The following is a 24065-nucleotide window of genomic DNA, read 5'->3' on the forward strand; positions in this document are numbered from 1 at the left end:
TCAGCCACAGTCTACCATAGAGATGTAGGGAGAGAACATCAGCCACAGTCTACCATAGAGATATCAGCCACAGTCTACCATAGAGATGTAGGGAGAGAACATCAGCCACAGTCTACCATAGAGATATCAGCCACAGTCTACCATCGAGATGTAAGGAGAGAACATCAGCCACAGTCTACCATAGAGATGTAGGGAGAGAATATCAGCCACAGTCTACCATAGAGATGTAGGGAGAGAACATCAGCCACAGTCTACCATAGAGATGTAGGGAGAAAACATCAGCCACAGTCTACCATAGAGATATCAGCCACAGTCTACCATAGAGATGTAGGGAGAGAACATCAGCCACAGTCTACCATAGAGATGTAGGGAGATAATATCAGCCACAGTCTACCATAGAGATGTAGGGAGAGAACATCAGCCACAGTCTACCATAGAGATGTAGGGAGAGAATATCAGCCACAGTCTACCATAGAGATGTAGGGAGAGAACATCAGCCACAGTCTACCATAGAGATGTAGGGAGAAAACATCAGCCACAGTCTACCATAGAGATATCAGCCACAGTCTACCATAGAGATGTAGGGAGAGAACATCAGCCACAGTCTACCATAGAGATGTAGGGAGATAATATCAGCCACAGTCTACCATAGAGATGTAGGGAGAGAACATCAGCCACAGTCTACCATAGAGATGTAGGGAGAGAATACATCAGCCACGGTCTACCATAGAGATGTAGGGGGAGAACATCAGCCACAGTCTACCATAGAGATGTAGGGAGAAAACATCAGCCACAGTCTACCATAGAGATATCAGCCACAGTCTACCATAGAGATGTAGGGAGAGAACATCAGCAACAGTCTACCATAGAGATGTAGGGAGAAAACATCAGCCACGGTCTACCATAGAGATATCAGCCACAGTCTACCATAGAGATGTAGGGAGAGAACATCAGCCACAGTCTACCATAGAGATGTAGGGAGAGAAAACATCAGCCACGGTCTACCATAGAGATATCAGCCACAGTCTACCATAGAGATGTAGGGAGAGAACATCAGCCACAGTCTACCATAGAGATGTAGGGAGAGAACATCAGCCACAGTCTACCATAGAGATGTAGGGAGAGAATATCAGCCACAGTCTACCATAGAGATGTAGGGAGAGAACATCAGCCACAGTCTACCATAGAGATGTAGGGAGAAAACATCAGCCACAGTCTACCATAGAGATGTAGGGAGAGAACATCAGCCACAGTCTACCATAGAGATATCAGCCACAGTCTACCATAGAGATGTAGGGAGAGAACATCAGCCACAGTCTACCATAGAGATATCAGCCACAGTCTACCATCGAGATGTAAGGAGAGAACATCAGCCACAGTCTACCATAGAGATGTAGGGAGAGAACATCAGCCACAGTCTACCATAGAGATGTAGGGAGAGGACATCAGCCACGGTCTACCACAGAGATGTAGGGAGAGAACATCAGCCACAGTCTACCATAGAGATGTGGGGAGAGAACATCAGCCACAGTCTACCATAGAGATATCAGCCACAGTCTACCATAGAGATGTAGGGAGAGAATATCAGCCACGGTCTACCATAGAGATGTAGGGAGAAAACATCAGCCACAGTCTACCATAGAGATGTAGGGAGAGAACATCAAACACAGTCTACCATAGAGATGTAGGGAGAAAACATCAGCCACGGTCTACCATAGAGATATCAGCCACAGTCTACCATAGAGATGTAGGGAGAGAACATCAGCCACAGTCTACCATAGAGATGTAGGGAGAGAACATCAGCCACAGTCTACCATAGAGATATCAGCCACAGTCTACCATAGAGATGTAAGGAGAGAACATCAGCCACAGTCTACCATAGAGATGTAGGGAGAAAACATCAGCCACAGTCTACCATAGAGATGTAGCGAGAGAACATCAGCCACAGTCTACCATAGAGATGTAGGGAGAGAACATCAGCCACAGTCTACCATAGAGATGTAGGGAGAGAATATCAGCCACAGTCTACCATAGAGATATCAGCCACAGTCTACCATAGAGATGTAAGGAGAGAACATCAGCCACAGTCTACCATAGAGATGTAGGGAGAGAACATCAGCCACAGTCTACCATAGAGATGTAGGGAGAGAATATCAGCCACAGTCTACCATAGAGATATCAGCCACAGTCTACCATAGAGTTGTAAGGAGAGAACATCAGCCACAGTCTACCATAGAGATGTAAGGAGAGAACATCAGCCACAGTCTACCATAGAGATGTAGGGAGAGAACATCAGCCACAGTCTACCATAGAGATGTAGGGAGAGAACATCAGCCACAGTCTACCATGGAGATGTAGGGAGAAAACATCAGCCACAGTCTACCATAGAGATGTAGGGAGAAAACATCAGCCACAGTCTACCATAGAGATGTAGGGAGAAAACATCAGCCACAGTCTACCATAGAGATATCAGCCACAGTCTACCATAGAGATGTAGGGAGAGAAAACATCAGCCACAGTCTACCATAGAGATGTAGAGAGAGAATATCAGCCACAGTCTACCATAGAGATGTAGTGAGAAAACATCAGCCACAGTCTACCATAGAGATGTAGGGAGAAAACATCAGCCACAGTCTACCATAGAGATATCAGCCACAGTCTACCATAGAGATGTAGGGAGAGAAAACATCAGCCACAGTCTACCATAGAGATGTAGCGAGAGAATATCAGCCACAGTCTACCATAGAGATGTAGTGAGAAAACATCAGCCACAGTCTACCATGGAGATGTAGGGAGAAAACATCAGCCACAGTCTACCATAGAGATGTAGGGAGAGAACATCAGCCACAGTCTACCATAGAGATATCAGCCACAGTCTACCATCGAGATGTAGGGAGAGAACATCAGCCACAGTCTACCATAGAGATGTAGGGAGAGAACATCAGCCACAGTCTACCATAGAGATATCAGCCACAGTCTACCATAGAGATGTAAGGAGAGAACATCAGCCACAGTCTACCATAGAGATGTAGGGAGAAAACATCAGCCACAGTCTACCATAGAGATGTAGCGAGAGAACATCAGCCACAGTCTACCATAGAGATGTAGGGAGAGAACATCAGCCACAGTCTACCATAGAGATGTAGGGAGAGGACATCAGCCACGGTCTACCATAGAGATGTAGGGAGAAAACATCAGCCACAGTCTACCATAGAGATGTGGGGAGAGAACATCAGCCACAGTCTACCATAGAGATATCAGCCACAGTCTACCATAGAGATGTAGGGAGAGAATATCAGCCACGGTCTACCATAGAGATGTAGGGAGAAAACATCAGCCACAGTCTACCATAGAGATGTAGGGAGAGAACATCAAACACAGTCTACCATAGAGATGTAGGGAGAAAACATCAGCCACGGTCTACCATAGAGATATCAGCCACAGTCTACCATAGAGATGTAGGGAGAGAACATCAGCCACAGTCTACCATAGAGATGTAGGGAGAGAACATCAGCCACAGTCTACCATAGAGATATCAGCCACAGTCTACCATAGAGATGTAAGGAGAGAACATCAGCCACAGTCTACCATAGAGATGTAGGGAGAAAACATCAGCCACAGTCTACCATAGAGATGTAGCGAGAGAACATCAGCCACAGTCTACCATAGAGATGTAGGGAGAGAACATCAGCCACAGTCTACCATAGAGATGTAGGGAGAGAATATCAGCCACAGTCTACCATAGAGATATCAGCCACAGTCTACCATAGAGATGTAAGGAGAGAACATCAGCCACAGTCTACCATAGAGATGTAGGGAGAGAACATCAGCCACAGTCTACCATAGAGATGTAGGGAGAGAATATCAGCCACAGTCTACCATAGAGATATCAGCCACAGTCTACCATAGAGATGTAAGGAGAGAACATCAGCCACAGTCTACCATAGAGATGTAGGGAGAGAACATCAGCCACAGTCTACCATAGAGATGTAGGGAGAGAATATCAGCCACAGTCTACCATAGAGATATCAGCCACAGTCTACCATAGAGATGTAAGGAGAGAACATCAGCCACAGTCTACCATAGAGATGTAGGGAGAGAACATCAGCCACAGTCTACCATAGAGATGTAGGGAGAGAATATCAGCCACAGTCTACCATAGAGATATCAGCCACAGTCTACCATAGAGATGTAAGGAGAGAACATCAGCCACAGTCTACCATAGAGATGTAAGGAGAGAACATCAGCCACAGTCTACCATAGAGATGTAGGGAGAGAACATCAGCCACAGTCTACCATAGAGATGTAGGGAGAGAACATCAGCCACAGTCTACCATGGAGATGTAGGGAGAAAACATCAGCCACAGTCTACCATAGAGATGTAGGGAGAGAACATCAGCCACAGTCTACCATAGAGATGTAGGGAGAGAACATCAGCCACAGTCTACCATAGAGATATCAGCCACAGTCTACCATAGAGATGTAAGGAGAGAACATCAGCCACAGTCTACCATAGAGATGTAGGGAGAAAACATCAGCCACAGTCTACCATAGAGATGTAGCGAGAGAACATCAGCCACAGTCTACCATAGAGATGTAGGGAGAGAACATCAGCCACAGTCTACCATAGAGATGTAGGGAGAGAATATCAGCCACAGTCTACCATAGAGATATCAGCCACAGTCTACCATAGAGATGTAAGGAGAGAACATCAGCCACAGTCTACCATAGAGATGTAGGGAGAGAACATCAGCCACAGTCTACCATAGAGATGTAGGGAGAGAATATCAGCCACAGTCTACCATAGAGATATCAGCCACAGTCTACCATAGAGATGTAAGGAGAGAACATCAGCCACAGTCTACCATAGAGATGTAGGGAGAGAACATCAGCCACAGTCTACCATAGAGATGTAGGGAGAGAATATCAGCCACAGTCTACCATAGAGATATCAGCCACAGTCTACCATAGAGATGTAAGGAGAGAACATCAGCCACAGTCTACCATAGAGATGTAGGGAGAGAACATCAGCCACAGTCTACCATAGAGATGTAGGGAGAGAATATCAGCCACAGTCTACCATAGAGATATCAGCCACAGTCTACCATAGAGATGTAAGGAGAGAACATCAGCCACAGTCTACCATAGAGATGTAAGGAGAGAACATCAGCCACAGTCTACCATAGAGATGTAGGGAGAGAACATCAGCCACAGTCTACCATAGAGATGTAGGGAGAGAACATCAGCCACAGTCTACCATGGAGATGTAGGGAGAAAACATCAGCCACAGTCTACCATAGAGATGTAGGGAGAAAACATCAGCCACAGTCTACCATAGAGATGTAGGGAGAAAACATCAGCCACAGTCTACCATAGAGATATCAGCCACAGTCTACCATAGAGATGTAGGGAGAGAAAACATCAGCCACAGTCTACCATAGAGATGTAGAGAGAGAATATCAGCCACAGTCTACCATAGAGATGTAGTGAGAAAACATCAGCCACAGTCTACCATAGAGATGTAGGGAGAAAACATCAGCCACAGTCTACCATAGAGATATCAGCCACAGTCTACCATAGAGATGTAAGGAGAGAACATCAGCCACAGTCTACCATAGAGATGTAGGGAGAGAACATCAGCCACAGTCTACCATAGAGATGTAGGGAGAGAATATCAGCCACAGTCTACCATAGAGATATCAGCCACAGTCTACCATAGAGATGTAAGGAGAGAACATCAGCCACAGTCTACCATAGAGATGTAGGGAGAGAACATCAGCCACAGTCTACCATAGAGATGTAGGGAGAGAATATCAGCCACAGTCTACCATAGAGATATCAGCCACAGTCTACCATAGAGATGTAAGGAGAGAACATCAGCCACAGTCTACCATAGAGATGTAGGGAGAGAACATCAGCCACAGTCTACCATAGAGATGTAGGGAGAGAACATCAGCCACAGTCTACCATAGAGATATCAGCCACAGTCTACCATCGAGATGTAAGGAGAGAACATCAGCCACAGTCTACCATAGAGATGTAGGGAGAGAACATCAGCCACAGTCTACCATAGAGATGTAGGGAGAGGACATCAGCCACGGTCTACCATAGAGATGTAGGGAGAAAACATCAGCCACAGTCTACCATAGAGATGTGGGGAGAGAACATCAGCCACAGTCTACCATAGAGATATCAGCCACAGTCTACCATAGAGATGTAGGGAGAGAATATCAGCCACGGTCTACCATAGAGATGTAGGGAGAAAACATCAGCCACAGTCTACCATAGAGATGTAGGGAGAGAACATCAAACACAGTCTACCATAGAAATGTAGGGAGAAAACATCAGCCACGGTCTACCATAGAGATATCAGCCACAGTCTACCATAGAGATGTAGGGAGAGAACATCAGCCACAGTCTACCATAGAGATGTAGGGAGAGAACATCAGCCACAGTCTACCATAGAGATATCAGCCACAGTCTACCATAGAGATGTAAGGAGAGAACATCAGCCACAGTCTACCATAGAGATGTAGGGAGAAAACATCAGCCACAGTCTACCATAGAGATGTAGCGAGAGAACATCAGCCACAGTCTACCATAGAGATGTAGGGAGAGAACATCAGCCACAGTCTACCATAGAGATGTAGGGAGAGAATATCAGCCACAGTCTACCATAGAGATATCAGCCACAGTCTACCATAGAGATGTAAGGAGAGAACATCAGCCACAGTCTACCATAGAGATGTAGGGAGAGAACATCAGCCACAGTCTACCATAGAGATGTAGGGAGAGAATATCAGCCACAGTCTACCATAGAGATATCAGCCACAGTCTACCATAGAGATGTAAGGAGAGAACATCAGCCACAGTCTACCATAGAGATGTAAGGAGAGAACATCAGCCACAGTCTACCATAGAGATGTAGGGAGAGAACATCAGCCTCAGTCTACCATAGAGATGTAGGGAGAGAACATCAGCCACAGTCTACCATGGAGATGTAGGGAGAAAACATCAGCCACAGTCTACCATAGAGATGTAGGGAGAAAACATCAGCCACAGTCTACCATAGAGATGTAGGGAGAAAACATCAGCCACAGTCTACCATAGAGATATCAGCCACAGTCTACCATAGAGATGTAGGGAGAGAAAACATCAGCCACAGTCTACCATAGAGATGTAGAGAGAGAATATCAGCCACAGTCTACCATAGAGATGTAGTGAGAAAACATCAGCCACAGTCTACCATAGAGATGTAGGGAGAAAACATCAGCCACAGTCTACCATAGAGATATCAGCCACAGTCTACCATAGAGATGTAGGGAGAGAAAACATCAGCCACAGTCTACCATAGAGATGTAGGGAGAGAATATCAGCCACAGTCTACCATAGAGATGTAGGGAGAGAATATCAGCCACAGTCTACCATAGAGATGTAGGGAGAAAACATCAGCCACAGTCTACCATAGAGATGTAGGGAGAGAATATCAGCCACAGTCTACCATAGAGATGTAGGGAGAGAATATCAGCCACAGTCTACCATAGAGATGTAGCGAGAGAATATCAGCCACAGTCTACCATAGAGATATCAGCCACAGTCTACCATAGAGATGTAAGGAGAGAACATCAGCCACAGTCTACCATAGAGATATCAGCCACAGTCTACCATAGAGATGTAGGGAGAGAATATCAGCCACAGTCTACCATAGAGATGTAGCGAGAGAATATCAGCCACAGTCTACCATAGAGATATCAGCCACAGTCTACCATAGAGATGTAGCGAGAGAATATCAGCCACAGTCTACCATAGAGATGTAGGGAGAGAACATCAGCCACAGTCTACCATAGAGATGTAGGGAGAGAATATCAGCCACAGTCTACATTAGAGATGTAGCGAGAGAATATCAGCCACAGTCTACCATAGAGATGTAACGAGAGAATATCAGCCACGGTCTACCATAGAGATGTAGGGAGAGAATATCAGCCACAGTCTACCATAGAGATGTAGGGAGAGAACATCAGCCACAGTCTACCATAGAGATGTAGGGAGAGAATATCAGCCACAGTCTACCATAGAGATGTAGGGAGAGAACATCAAACACAGTCTACCATAGAGATGTAGGGAGAAAACATCAGCCACGGTCTACCATAGAGATATCAGCCACAGTCTACCATAGAGATGTAGGGAGAGAACATCAGCCACAGTCTACCATAGAGATGTAGGGAGAGAACATCAGCCACAGTCTACCATAGAGATATCAGCCACAGTCTACCATAGAGATGTAAGGAGAGAACATCAGCCACAGTCTACCATAGAGATGTAGGGAGAAAACATCAGCCACAGTCTACCATAGAGATGTAGCGAGAGAACATCAGCCACAGTCTACCATAGAGATGTAGGGAGAGAACATCAGCCACAGTCTACCATAGAGATGTAGGGAGAGAATATCAGCCACAGTCTACCATAGAGATATCAGCCACAGTCTACCATAGAGATGTAAGGAGAGAACATCAGCCACAGTCTACCATAGAGATGTAGGGAGAGAACATCAGCCACAGTCTACCATAGAGATGTAGGGAGAGAATATCAGCCACAGTCTACCATAGAGATATCAGCCACAGTCTACCATAGAGATGTAAGGAGAGAACATCAGCCACAGTCTACCATAGAGATGTAAGGAGAGAACATCAGCCACAGTCTACCATAGAGATGTAGGGAGAGAACATCAGCCACAGTCTACCATAGAGATGTAGGGAGAGAACATCAGCCACAGTCTACCATGGAGATGTAGGGAGAAAACATCAGCCACAGTCTACCATAGAGATGTAGGGAGAACACATCAGCCACAGTCTACCATAGAGATGTAGGGAGAAAACATCAGCCACAGTCTACCATAGAGATATCAGCCACAGTCTACCATAGAGATGTAGGGAGAGAAAACATCAGCCACAGTCTACCATAGAGATGTAGAGAGAGAATATCAGCCACAGTCTACCATAGAGATGTAGTGAGAAAACATCAGCCACAGTCTACCATAGAGATGTAGGGAGAAAACATCAGCCACAGTCTACCATAGAGATATCAGCCACAGTCTACCATAGAGATGTAGGGAGAGAAAACATCAGCCACAGTCTACCATAGAGATGTAGGGAGAGAATATCAGCCACAGTCTACCATAGAGATGTAGGGAGAGAATATCAGCCACAGTCTACCATAGAGATGTAGGGAGAAAACATCAGCCACAGTCTACCATAGAGATGTAGGGAGAGAATATCAGCCACAGTCTACCATAGAGATGTAGGGAGAGAATATCAGCCACAGTCTACCATAGAGATGTAGCGAGAGAATATCAGCCACAGTCTACCATAGAGATATCAGCCACAGTCTACCATAGAGATGTAAGGAGAGAACATCAGCCACAGTCTACCATAGAGATATCAGCCACAGTCTACCATAGAGATGTAGGGAGAGAATATCAGCCACAGTCTACCATAGAGATGTAGCGAGAGAATATCAGCCACAGTCTACCATAGAGATATCAGCCACAGTCTACCATAGAGATGTAGCGAGAGAATATCAGCCACAGTCTACCATAGAGATGTAGGGAGAGAACATCAGCCACAGTCTACCATAGAGATGTAGGGAGAGAATATCAGCCACAGTCTACCATAGAGATGTAGCGAGAGAATATCAGCCACAGTCTACCATAGAGATGTAACGAGAGAATATCAGCCACGGTCTACCATAGAGATATCAGCCACAGTCTACCATAGAGATGTAGCGAGAGAATATCAGCCACAGTCTACCATAGAGATGTAGGGAGAGAATATCAGCCACAGTCTACCATAGAGATGTAGGGAGAGAACATCAGCCACAGTCTACCATAGAGATGTAGGGAGAGAATATCAGCCACAGTCTACCATAGAGATGTAGGGAGAGAATATCAGCCACAGTCTACCATAGAGATGTAGCGAGAGAACATCAGCCACAGTCTACCATAGAGATATCAGCCACAGTCTACCATAGAGATGTAGGGAGAGAACATCAAACACAGTCTACCATAGAGATGTAGGGAGAAAACATCAGCCACAGTCTACCATAGAGATATCAGCCACAGTCTACCATAGAGATGTAGGGAGAGAACATCAGCCACAGTCTACCATAGAGATGTAGGGAGAGAATATCAGCCACAGTCTACCATAGAGATGTAGGGAGAGAATATCAGCCACAGTCTACCATAGAGATGTAGCGAGAGAATATCAGCCACAGTCTACCATAGAGATGTAGCGAGAGAATATCAGCCACAGTCTACCATAGAGATATCAGCCACAGTCTACCATAGAGATGTAGCGAGAGAATATCAGCCACAGTCTACCATAGAGATGTAGGGAGAGAACATCAGCCACAGTCTACCATAGAGATGTAGGGAGAGAATATCAGCCACAGTCTACCATAGAGATGTAGGGAGAGAATATCAGCCACAGTCTACCATAGAGATGTAGCGAGAGAACATCAGCCACAGTCTACCATAGAGATATCAGCCACAGTCTACCATAGAGATGTAGGGAGAGAACATCAAACACAGTCTACCATAGAGATGTAGGGAGAAAACATCAGCCACAGTCTACCATAGAGATATCAGCCACAGTCTACCATAGAGATGTAGGGAGAGAACATCAGCCACAGTCTACCATAGAGATGTAGGGAGAGAATATCAGCCACAGTCTACCATAGAGATGTAGGGAGAGAATATCAGCCACAGTCTACCATAGAGATATCAGCCACAGTCTACCATAGAGATGTAGGGAGAGAATATCAGCCACAGTCTCCTGGAGCACTTTTCAGTTAATAAGCCATTCAAGAAAACGTTTTGTTTCTTGCCATAGCCCTCACTGGCTTTGATATTATTTAAAAATTATTATTTAAAAATCCCACTCTCAGGGGGGAATATGGGATAGACACTGTTCGTGACGCCAATCTCTGAGGGTGTCTCAGGGGGCGATGGGATAGACCCTGTTCGTGACCCCAATCTCTGAGGGTATCTCAGGGGAGAGGTGATAGACCCTGGCCGTGACCCCACTCTCCCAGGGTGTCTCAAGGGGAGATGGGATATATCCTGGCCTTGACCCCATTCTCTGAGGGTGTCTCATGGAGATGGGATAGACCCTGTCCGTGACCCCACTCTCTGAGGGTGTCTCAGGGGGAGATGGGATAGACCCTGGCCGTGACCACACTCTCTGAGGGTGTCTCAGGGGGAGATGGGATAGACCCTGGATGTGACCGAGGTCTCCGAGGGTCTCTCAGTGGGCGATGGGATAGACCCTGTCCGTGACCCCACTCTCTGAGGGTGTCTCAGGGGGAGATGGGATAGACCCTGGCCGTGACCACACTCTCTGAGGGTGTCTCAGGGGGAGATGGGATAGACCCTGGATGTGACCGAGGTCTCCGAGGGTCTCTCAGTGGGCGATGGGATAGACCCTGGCCGTGACCCCACACTCAGAGGGTTTCTCAGGGGGATATGGGATAGACCCTGGCCGTGACCCCACTCTCTGAGGATGTCTCAGGAGTAGTTGGGTTACACCCTGGATGTGACCGAGGTCTCCGAGGGTCTCTCAGCGGGCGATGGGATAGACCCTGGATGTGACCGAGGTCTCCGAGGGTCTCTCAGTGGGCGATGGGATAGACCCTGGCTGTGACCCCACTCTCAGAGGGTGTCTCAGGGGGATATGGGATAGACCCTGGATGTGACCGAGGTCTCCGAGGGTCTCTCAGTGGGCGATGGGATAGACCCTGGCCGTGACCCCACACTCAGAGGGTTTCTCAGGGGGATATGGGAAAGACCCTGGCCGTTACCCCACTCTCCGAGGGTATCTCAAGGGGAGATGGGATATGGAGACCCTGGCCGTGACCACACTCTCTGAGGGTTTCTCAGGGGGAGATGGGATAGACCCTGGCCGTGACCCCACTAACCGAGGGTGTCTCGGGGGGAGATGGGATAGACCCTGGCCGTGACCCCACACTCAGAGGGTTTCTCAAGGGGAAATGGGATAGACCCTGGCCGTGACCCCACTCTCTGAGGATCTCTCAGGAGTAGTTGGGTTACACCCTGGATGTGACCGAGGTCTCCGAGGGTCTCTCAGCGGGCGATGGGATAGACCCTGGATGTGACCGAGGTCTCCGAGGGTCTCTCAGTGGGCGATGGGATAGACCCTGGCCGTGACCCCACTCTCAGAGGGTTTCTCAGGGGGATGTGGGATAGACCCTGGCCGTGACCCCACTCTCAGAGGGTGTCTCAGGGGGATATGGGATAGACCCTGGATGTGACCGAGTTCTCCGAGGGTCTCTCAGTGGGCGATGGGATAGACCCTGGCCGTGACCCCACACTCAGAGGGTTTCTCAGGGGGATATGGGATAGACCCTGGCCGTGACCCCACTCTCTGAGGATGTCTCAGGAGTAGTTGGGTTACACCCTGGATGTGACCGAGGTCTCCGAGGGTCTCTCAGCGGGCGATGGGATAGACCCTGGATGTGACCGAGGTCTCCGAGGGTCTCTCAGTGGGCGATGGGATAGACCCTGGCTGTGACCCCACTCTCAGAGGGTGTCTCAGGGGGATATGGGATAGACCCTGGATGTGACCGAGGTCTCCGAGGGTGTCTCGGGGGGAGATGGGATAGACCCTGGCCGTGACCCCCCTCTCTGAGGGTGTCTCATGGAGATGGGATAGACCCTGTCCGTGACCCCACTCTCTGAGGGTGACTCAGGGGGAGATGGGATAGACCCTGGCCGTAAACCCCACACTCAGAGGGTGTCTCAGGGGAGATGGGACAGATCCTGGCCTTGACCCCACTCTCCCAGGGTGTCTCAGGGGGAGATGGGATGGACCCTGGCTGTGACTCAACTAAACGAGGGTGTCTCGGGGGGAGATGGGATAGCCCCTGGCCGTGACCCCACTAACCGAGGGTGTCTCAGGGGGAGATGGGATAGACCCTGGCCGTGACCCCACTCTCTGAGGGTGTCTCAGGGGTAGATGGGATAGATCCTGGCCTTGACCACACTCTCTGAAGGTGTCTCAGGGGGAGATGGGATAGACCCTGGCTGTGACCCCACTAACCGAGGGTGTATCAGGGGGAGATGGGATAGACCCTGCCCGTGACCCCACTAACCGAGGTTTTCTCAGGGGGAGATGGGATAGACCCTGGCCGTGACCCCACTAACCGAGGGTGTCTCATTGGTAGATGGGATAGACCCTGGCCGTGACCACACTCTCCGAGGGTGTCTCATGGGGAGAATGGATAGACCCTGGCCGTGACCCCACTCTCTGAGGGTGTCTCAGGGGGAGAATGGATAGGTTCTGGCCGTGACCACACTCTCCGAGGGTGTCTCATGGGGAGAATGGATAGACCCTGGCCGTGACCCCACTCTCTGAGGGTGTCTCAGGAGGATATTGGGATAGACCCTGTCCGTGACCCCACGCCCTGAGGGTGTCTCAGGGGAGATGCTATAGGTCCTGGCCGTGACCACACTCTCCGAGGGTTTCTCAGGGGGAGATGGGATATGGAGACCCTGGCCGTGACCACACTCTCCGAGGGTTTCTCAGGTGGAGATGGGATATGGAGACCCTGGCCGTGACCACACTCTCCAAGGGTGTCTCAGGGGGGGATGGGATAGACCCTGGCCGTGACCACACTCTCTGAGGGTGTCTCAGGGGGAGATACGATAGGTCCTGGCCGTGACCAAACTCTCCGAGGGTTTCTCAGGGGGAGATGCGATAGGTCCTGGCCGTGACCACACTCTACGGGGGTTTCTCAGGGGGAGATGGGATAGGTCCTGGGCGTGACCACACTCTCCGAGGGTATCTCAGAGGGAGATGGGATATGGAGACCCTGGCAGTGACCACACTCTCTGAGGGTTTCTCAGGGGGAGATGGGATAGACCCTGGCTGTGACCCCAATCTCTGAGGGTATCTCAGGGGAGAGGTAATAGACCCTGGCCGTGACCCCACTCTCCCAGGGTGTCTCAAGGGGAGATGGGATATATCCTGGCCGTGACCCCACTAACCGAGGGTGTCTCAGGGGGAGATGGGATAGACCCTGGCCGTGACCCCACTCTCTGAGGGTGTCTCAGGGGGAGATGGGATAGACCCTGTCCGTAACCCCACTAACCGAGGGTCTCTCAGGGGGAGATGGGATAGACCATGTCCGTGACCCCACTCTCTGAGGGTGTCTCAGGAGGAGTTGGGTTACACCCTGGATGTGACCCTACTCTCCGAGGGTTTCTCAGGGGGATATGGGATAGACCCTGGCCATGACCCCACTCTGAGAGGGTGTCTCAGGGGGAGATGGGATAGACCCTGGATGTGACCGAGGTCTCCGAGGGTCTCTCAGTGGGCGATGGGATAGACCCTGGCCGTGACCCCACACTCAGAGGGTTTCTCAGGGGGATATGGGATAGACCCTGGCCGTGACCCCATTCTCCGAGGGTATCTCAGGGGGAGTTGGGATATGGAGACCCTGTCCGTGACCCCCCTCTCTGAGGGTGTCTCATGGGGAGATGGGATAGATCCTGTCCTTGACCCCACTCTCTGAGGGTGTCTCAGGGGGAGATGGGATAGACCCTGGCCGTGACCACACTCTCCGAGGGTTTCTCAGGGGGAGATGGGATAGACCCTTGCCGTGACCCCACTCTCTGATGGTGTCTCATGGGGAGATGGGATAGACCCTGTCCGTGACCCCACTCTCTGAGGGTGTCACAGGAGGAGTTGGGTTACACCATGGATGTGACCGAGGTCTCCGAGGGTCTCTCAGCGGGCGATGGGATAGACCCTGGATGAGACCGAGGTCTCCGAGTGTCTCTCAGTGGGCGATGGGATAGACCTTGGCCGTGACCCCACACTCAGAGGGTTTCTCAGGGGGATATGGGATAGACCCTGGATGTGACCGAGGTCTCCGAGGTTATCTCAGGGGGAGATGGGATATGGAGACCCTAGCCGTGACCACACTCTCTGAGGGTGTCTCAGGGGGAGATGGGATAGACCCTGGCCGTGACCACACTCTCCGAGGGTTTCTCAGGGGGAGATGGGATAGACCCTGGCCGTGACCACACTCTCCGAGGGTTTCTCAGGGGGAGATGGGATAGACCCTGTCCGTGACCCCACTCTCTGAGGGTGTCTCAGGGGGAGATTGGATAGATCCTGTCCTTGACCACACTCTCCTTGTGTGTCTCATGGGGAGATGGGATAGATCCTATCCGTGACCCCACTCTCCTTGTGTGTCTCATGGGGAGATGGGATAGATCCTGTCCGTGACCCCACTCTCCCAGGGTGTCTCAGGAGGAGTTGGGATATGGAGACCCTGTCCATGACCCCACTCACTCAGGGTGTCTCAGGGGGAGATGGGATAGATCCTGGCCTTGACCCCACTCTCTGAGGGTGTCTCATGGAGATGGGATAGACCCTGTCCGTGACCCCACTCTCTGAGTGTGTCTCAGGGGGAGATGGGATAGACCCTGGCCGTGACCCCACTAACCGAGGGTGTCTCAGGAGGAGATGGGATAGACCCTGGCCGTGACTCAACTAAACGAGGGTGTCTCGAGGGGAGATGGGATAGCCCCTGGCCGTGACCCCACTAACCGAGGGTGTCTCAGGGGTAGATGGGATAGATCCTGTCCTTGACCACACTCTCTGAAGGTGTCTCAGGGGTAGATGGGATAGACCCTGGCTGTGACCCCACTAACCGAGGGTGTCTCAGGGGGAGATGGGATAGACCTTGGCCGTGACCACACTCTCTGAGGGTGTCTCAGGGGTAGATGGGATAGACCCAGGCTGTGACCCCACTAACCGAGGGTCTCTCAGGGGGAGATGGGATAGACCCTGTCCGTGACCCCATTCTCTGAGGGTGTCTCAGGAGGAGTTGGGATATGGAGACCCTGTCCGTGACCCCACTCTCTGAGGGTGTCTCAGGGGGAGATTGGATAGATCCTGTCCTTGACCACACTCTCCTTGTGTGTCTCATGGGGAGATGGGATAGATCCTGTCCTTGACCACACTCTCCGAGGGTTTCTCAGGGGGAGATGGGATAGACCCTTGCCGTGACCCCACTCTCTGATGGTGTCTCAGGAGGAGTTGGGATATGGAGACCCTGTCCGTGACCCCCCTCTCTGAGGGTGTCTCATGGGGAGATGGGATAGACCCTGTCCGTGACCCCACTCTCTGAGGGTGTCACAGGAGGAGTTGGGTTACACCATGGATGTGACCGAGGTCTCCGAGGGTCTCTCAGCGGGCGATGGGATAGACCCTGGATGAGACCGAGGTCTCCGAGTGTCTCTCAGTGGGCGATGGGATAGACCTTGGCCGTGACCCCACTCTCTGAGGGTGTCTCAGGGGGAGATGGGTTAGACCCTGTCCGTGACCCCACTCTCTGAGGGTGTCACAGGAGGAGTTGGCTTACACCCTGGATGTGACCGAGGTCTCCGAGGGTCTCTCAGTGGGCGATGGGATAGACCCTGGCCGTGACCCCACTCTCCTTGTGTGTCTCATGGGGAGATGGGATAGATCCTGTCCGTGACCCCACTCTCCTTGTGTGTCTCATGGGGAGATGGGATAGATCCTGTCCGTGACCCCACTCTCCCAGGGTGTCTCAGGAGGAGTTGGGATATGGAGACCCTGTCCATGACCCCACTCTCTCAGGGTGTCTCAGGGGGAGATGGGATAGATCCTGGCCTTGACCCCACTCTCTGAGGGTGTCTCATGGAGATGGGATAGACCCTGTCCGTGACCCCACTCTCTGAGTGTGTCTCAGGGGGAGATGGGATAGACCCTGGCCGTGACCCCACTAACCGAGGGTGTCTCAGGAGGAGATGGGATAGACCCTGGCCGTGACTCAACTAAACGAGGGTGTCTCGAGGGGAGATGGGATAGCCCCTGGCCGTGACCCCACTAAACGAGGGTGTCTCAGGGGTAGATGGGATAGATCCTGGCCTTGACCCCACTCTCTGAGTGTGTCTCAGGGGGAGATGGGATAGACCCTGGCCGTGACCAAACTCTCTGAGGGTGTCTCAGGGGTAGATGGGATAGACCCTGGCTGTGACCCCACTAACCGAGGGTGTCTCATTGGTAGATGGGATAGACCCTGGCCGTGACCACACTCTCTGAGGGTGTCTCAGGGGTAGATGGGATAGACCCAGGCTGTGACCCCACTAACCGAGGGTCTCTCAGGGGGAGATGGGATAGACCCTGTCCGTGACCCCACTCTCTGAGGGTGTCTCAGGAGGAGTTGGGATATGGAGACCCTGGCCTTGACCCCACTCTCTGTGGGTGTCTCATGGAGATGGGATAGACCCTGGCCATGACCACACTCTCTGAGGGTGTCTCAGGGGGAGATGGGATAGACCATGGCCGTGACCACACTCTCCGAAGGTTTCTCAGGGGGAGTTGGGATAGACCCTGGCCGTGACCCACTCTCTGAGGGTGTCTCAGGGGGAGATGGGATAGGTCCTGGCCGTGACCCCACTCTCTGAGGGTTTCTCAGGGGGAGATGGGATAGACCCTGGCCGTGACCCCACTCTCCTTGTGTGTCTCATGGGGAGATGGGATAGATCCTGTCCATGACCCCACTCTCCCAGGGTGTCTCAGGAGGAGTTGGGATATGGAGACCCTGTCCATGACCACACTCTCCGAGGGTGTCTCATGGGGAGAATGGATAGACCCTGGCCGTGACCCCACTCTCTGAGGGTGTCTCAGGGGGAGATTGGGATAGACCCTGGCCGTGACCCCACTCTCTGAGGATGTCTCAGGGGAGATGCTGTAGGTCCTGGCCGTGACCACACTCTCCGAGGGTTTCTCAGGGGGAGATGGGATATGGAGACCCTGGCCGTGACCACACTCTCCGAGGGTTTCTCAGGGGGAGATGGGATATGGAGACCCTGGCCGTGACCACACTCTCCGAGGGTTTCTCAGGTGGAGATGGGATATGGAGACCCTGGCCGTGACCACACTCTCCAAGGGTGTCTCAGGGGGAGATGGGATAGACCCTGGCCGTGACCCCACTCTCCTTGTGTGTCTCATGGGGAGATGGGATAGATCCTGTCCGTGACCCCACTCTCCCAGGGTGTCTCAGGAGGAGTTGGGATATGGACACCCTGTCCATGACCCCACTCTCTCAGGGTGTCTCAAGGGGAGATGGGATAGATCCTGGCCTTGACCCCACTCTCCCAGGGTGTCTCAAGGGGAGATGGGATATATCCTGGCCTTGACCCCACTCTCTGAGGGTGTCTCATGGAGATGGGATAGACCCTGTCCGTGACCCCACTCTCTGAGTGTGTATCAGGGGGAGATGGGATAGACCCTGGCCGTGACCCCACTAACCGAGGGTGTCTCAGGAGGAGATGGGATAGACCCTGGCCGTGACTCAACTAAACGAGGGTGTCTCGAGGGGAGATGGGATAGCCCCTGGCCGTGACCCCACTAACCGAGGGTGTCTCAGGGGTAGATGGGATAGATCCTGTCCTTGACCACACTCTCTGAAGGTGTCTCAGGGGTAGATGGGATAGACCCTGGCTGTGACCCCACTAACCGAGGGTGTCTCAGGGGGAGATGGGATAGACCTTGGCCGTGACCACACTCTCTGAGGGTGTCTCAGGGGTAGATGGGATAGACCCAGGCTGTGACCCCACTAACCGAGGGTCTCTCAGGGGGAGATGGGATAGACCCTGTCCGTGACCCCACTCTCTGAGGGTGTCTCAGGAGGAGTTGGGATATGGAGACCCTGTCCGTTACCCCACTCTCTGAGGGTGTCTCAGGGGGAGATGGGATAGACCCTGGCCGTGACCACACTCTCCGAGGGTTTCTCAGGGGGAGATGGGATAGACCCTTGCCGTGACCCCACTCTCTGATGGTGTCTCAGGAGGAGTTGGGATATGGAGACCCTGTCCGTGACCCCCCTCTCTGAGGGTGTCTCATGGGGAGATGGGATAGACCCTGTCCGTGACCCCACTCTCTGAGGGTGTCACAGGAGGAGTTGGGTTACACCATGGATGTGACCGAGGTCTCCGAGTGTCTCTCAGAGGGCGATGGGATAGACCCTGGATGAGACCGAGGTCTCCGAGTGTCTCTCAGTGGGCGATGGGATAGACCTTGGCCGTGACCCCACTCTCTGAGGGTGTCTCAGGGGGAGATGGGTTAGACCCTGTCCGTGACCCCACTCTCTGAGGGTGTCACAGGAGGAGTTGGCTTACACCCTGGATGTGACCGAGGTCTCCGAGGGTCTCTCAGTGGGCGATGGGATAGACCCTGGCCGTGACCCCACTCTCCTTGTGTGTCTCATGGGGAGATGGGATAGATCCTGTCCGTGACCCCACTCTCCTTGTGTGTCTCATGGGGAGATGGGATAGATCCTGTCCGTGACCCCACTCTCCCAGGGTGTCTCAGGAGGAGTTGGGATATGGAGACCCTGTCCATGACCCCACTCTCTCAGGGTGTCTCAGGGGGAGATGGGATAGATCCTGGCCTTGACCCCACTCTCTGAGGGTGTCTCATGGAGATGGGATAGACCCTGTCCGTGACCCCACTCTCTGAGTGTGTCTCAGGGGGAGATGGGATAGACCCTGGCCGTGACCCCACTAACCGAGGGTGTCTCAGGAGGAGATGGGATAGACCCTGGCCGTGACTCAACTAAACGAGGGTGTCTCGAGGGGAGATGGGATAGCCCCTGGCCGTGACCCCACTAAACGAGGGTGTCTCAGGGGTAGATGGGATAGATCCTGGCCTTGACCCCACTCTCTGAGTGTGTCTCAGGGGGAGATGGGATAGACCCTGGCCGTGACCAAACTCTCTGAGGGTGTCTCAGGGGTAGATGGGATAGACCCTGGCTGTGACCCCACTAACCGAGGGTGTCTCATTGGTATATGGGATAGACCCTGGCCGTGACCACACTCTCTGAGGGTGTCTCAGGGGTAGATGGGATAGACCCAGGCTGTGACCCCACTAACCGAGGGTCTCTCAGGGGGAGATGGGATAGACCCTGTCCGTGACCCCACTCTCTGAGGGTGTCTCAGGAGGAGTTGGGATATGGAGACCCTGGCCGTGACCCCACTCTCTGTGGGTGTCTCATGGAGATGGGATAGACCCTGGCCATGACCACACTCTCTGAGGGTGTCTCAGGGGGAGATGGGATAGACCATGGCCGTGACCACACTCTCCGAAGGTTTCTCAGGGGGAGATGGGATAGACCCTGGCCGTGACCCACTCTCTGAGGGTGTCTCAGGGGGAGATGGGATAGGTCCTGGCCGTGACCCCACTCTCTGAGGGTTTCTCAGGGGGAGATGGGATAGACCCTGGCCGTGACCCCACTCTCCTTGTGTGTCTCATGGGGAGATGGGATAGATCCTGTCCATGACCCCACTCTCCCAGGGTGTCTCAGGAGGAGTTGGGATATGGAGACCCTGTCCATGACCACACTCTCCGAGGGTGTCTCATGGGGAGAATGGATAGACCCTGGCCGTGACCCCACTCTCTGAGGGTGTCTCAGGGGGAGATTGGGATAGACCCTGTCCGTGACCCCACTCTCTGAGGATGTCTCAGGGGAGATGCTGTAGGTCCTGGCCGTGACCACACTCTCCGAGGGTTTCTCAGGGGGAGATGGGATATGGAGACCCTGGCCGTGACCACACTCTCCGAGGGTTTCTCAGGGGGAGATGGGATATGGAGACCCTGGCCGTGACCACACTCTCCGAGGGTTTCTCAGGTGGAGATGGGATATGGAGACCCTGGCCGTGACCACACTCTCCAAGGGTGTCTCAGGGGGAGATGGGATAGACCCTGGCCGTGACCCCACTCTCCTTGTGTGTCTCATGGGGAGATGGGATAGATCCTGTCCGTGACCCCACTCTCCCAGGGTGTCTCAGGAGGAGTTGGGATATGGACACCCTGTCCATGACCCCACTCTCTCAGGGTGTCTCAAGGGGAGATGGGATAGATCCTGGCCTTGACCCCACTCTCCCAGGGTGTCTCAAGGGGAGATGGGATATATCCTGGCCTTGACCCCACTCTCTGAGGGTGTCTCATGGAGATGGGATAGACCCTGTCCGTGACCCCACTCTCTGAGTGTGTATCAGGGGGAGATGGGATAGACCCTGGCCGTGACCCCACTAACCGAGGGTGTCTCAGGAGGAGATGGGATAGACCCTGGCCGTGACTCAACTAAACGAGGGTGTCTCGAGGGGAGATGGGATAGCCCCTGGCCGTGACCCCACTAACCGAGGGTGTCTCAGGGGTAGATGGGATAGATCCTGTCCTTGACCACACTCTCTGAAGGTGTCTCAGGGGTAGATGGGATAGACCCTGGCTGTGACCCCACTAACCGAGGGTGTCTCAGGGGGAGATGGGATAGACCTTGGCCGTGACCACACTCTCTGAGGGTGTCTCAGGGGTAGATGGGATAGACCCAGGCTGTGACCCCACTAACCGAGGGTCTCTCAGGGGGAGATGGGATAGACCCTGTCCGTGACCCCACTCTCTGAGGGTGTCTCAGGAGGAGTTGGGATATGGAGACCCTGTCCGTTACCCCACTCTCTGAGGGTGTCTCAGGGGGAGATGGGATAGACCCTGGCCGTGACCACACTCTCCGAGGGTTTCTCAGGGGGAGATGGGATAGACCCTTGCCGTGACCCCACTCTCTGATGGTGTCTCAGGAGGAGTTGGGATATGGAGACCCTGTCCGTGACCCCCCTCTCTGAGGGTGTCTCATGGGGAGATGGGATAGACCCTGTCCGTGACCCCACTCTCTGAGGGTGTCACAGGAGGAGTTGGGTTACACCATGGATGTGACCGAGGTCTCCGAGTGTCTCTCAGCGGGCGATGGGCTAGACCCTGGATGAGACCGAGGTCTCCGAGTGTCTCTCAGTGGGCGATGGGATAGACCTTGGCCGTGACCCCACTCTCTGAGGGTGTCTCAGGGGGAGATGGGTTAGACCCTGTCCGTGACCCCACTCTCTGAGGGTGTCACAGGAGGAGTTGGCTTACACCCTGGATGTGACCGAGGTCTCCGAGGGTCTCTCAGTGGGCGATGGGATAGACCCTGGCCGTGACCCCACTCTCCTTGTGTGTCTCATGGGGAGATGGGATAGATCCTGTCCGTGACCCCACTCTCCTTGTGTGTCTCATGGGGAGATGAGATAGATCCTGTCCGTGACCCCACTCTCCCAGGGTGTCTCAGGAGGAGTTGGGATATGGAGACCCTGTCCATGACTCCACTCTCTCAGGGTGTCTCAGGGGGAGATGGGATAGATCCTGGCCTTGACCCCACTCTCTGAGGGTGTCTCATGGTGATGGGATAGACCCTGTCCGTGACCCCACTCTCTGAGTGTGTCTCAGGGGGAGATGGGATAGACCCTGGCCGTGACCCCACTAACCGAGGGTGTCTCAGGAGGAGATGGGATAGACCCTGGCCGTGACTCAACTAAACGAGGGTGTCTCGAGGGGAGATGGGATAGCCCCTGGCCGTGACCCCACTAAACGAGGGTGTCTCAGGGGTAGATGGGATAGATCCTGGCCTTGACCCCACTCTCTGAGTGTGTCTCAGGGGGAGATGGGATAGACCCTGGCCGTGACCAAACTCTCTGAGGGTGTCTCAGGGGTAGATGGGATAGACCCTGGCTGTGACCCCACTAACCGAGGGTGTCTCATTGGTAGATGGGATAGACCCTGGCCGTGACCACACTCTCTGAGGGTGTCTCAGGGGTAGATGGGATAGACCCAGGCTGTGACCCCACTAACCGAGGGTCTCTCAGGGGGAGATGGGATAGACCCTGTCCGTGACCCAACTCTCTGAGGGTGTCTCAGGAGGAGTTGGGATATGGAGACCCTGGCCGTGACCCCACTCTCTGTGGGTGTCTCATGGAGATGGGATAGACCCTGGCCATGACCACACTCTCTGAGGGTGTCTCAGGGGGAGATGGGATAGACCCTGGCCGTGACCACACTCTCCGAAGGTTTCTCAGGGGAGATGGGATAGACCCTGGCCGTGACCCACTCTCTGAGGGTGTCTCAGGGGGAGATGGGATAGGTCCTGGCCGTGACCCCACTCTCTGAGGGTTTCTCAGGGGGAGATGGGATAGACCCTGGCCGTGACCCCACTCTCCTTGTGTGTCTCATGGGGAGATGGGATAGATCCTGTCCATGACCCCACTCTCCCAGGGTGTCTCAGGAGGAGTTGGGATATGGAGACCCTGTCCATGACCACACTCTCCGAGGGTGTCTCATGGGGAGAATGGATAGACCCTGGCCGTGACCCCACTCTCTGAGGGTGTCTCAGGGGGAGATTGGGATAGACCCTGTCCGTGACCCCACTCTCTGAGGATGTCTCAGGGGAGATGCTGTAGGTCCTGGCCGTGACCACACTCTCCGAGGGTTTCTCAGGGGGAGATGGGATATGGAGACCCTGGCCGTGACCACACTCTCCGATGGTTTCTCAGGGGGAGATGGGATATGGAGACCCTGGCCGTGACCACACTCTCCGAGGGTTTCTCAGGTGGAGATGGGATATGGAGACCCTGGCCGTGACCACACTCTCCAAGGGTGTCTCAGGGGGAGATGGGATAGACCCTGGCCGTGACCCCACTCTCCTTGTGTGTCTCATGGGGAGATGGGATAGATCCTGTCCGTGACCCCACTCTCCCAGGGTGTCTCAGGAGGAGTTGGGATATGGACACCCTGTCCATGACCTCACTCTCTCAGGGTGTCTCAAGGGGAGATGGGATAGATCCTGGCCTTGACCCCACTCTCCCAGGGTGTCTCAAGGGGAGATGGGATATATCCTGGCCTTGACCCCACTCTCTGAGGGTGTCTCATGGAGATGGGATAGACCCTGTCCGTGACCCCACTCTCTGAGTGTGTATCAGGGGGAGATGGGATAGACCCTGGCCGTGACCCCACTAACTGAGGGTGTCTCAGGAGGAGATGGGATAGACCCTGGCCGTGACTCAACTAAACGAGGGTGTCTCGAGGGGAGATGGGATAGCCCCTGGCCGTGACCCCACTAACCGAGGGTGTCTCAGGGGTAGATGGGATAGA

Source organism: Oncorhynchus mykiss, chromosome 26 (assembly GCF_057628025.1).
Source record: "Oncorhynchus mykiss isolate SJ-2025 chromosome 26, ASM5762802v1, whole genome shotgun sequence".
NCBI classification, from domain to species: domain Eukaryota; kingdom Metazoa; phylum Chordata; class Actinopteri; order Salmoniformes; family Salmonidae; genus Oncorhynchus; species Oncorhynchus mykiss.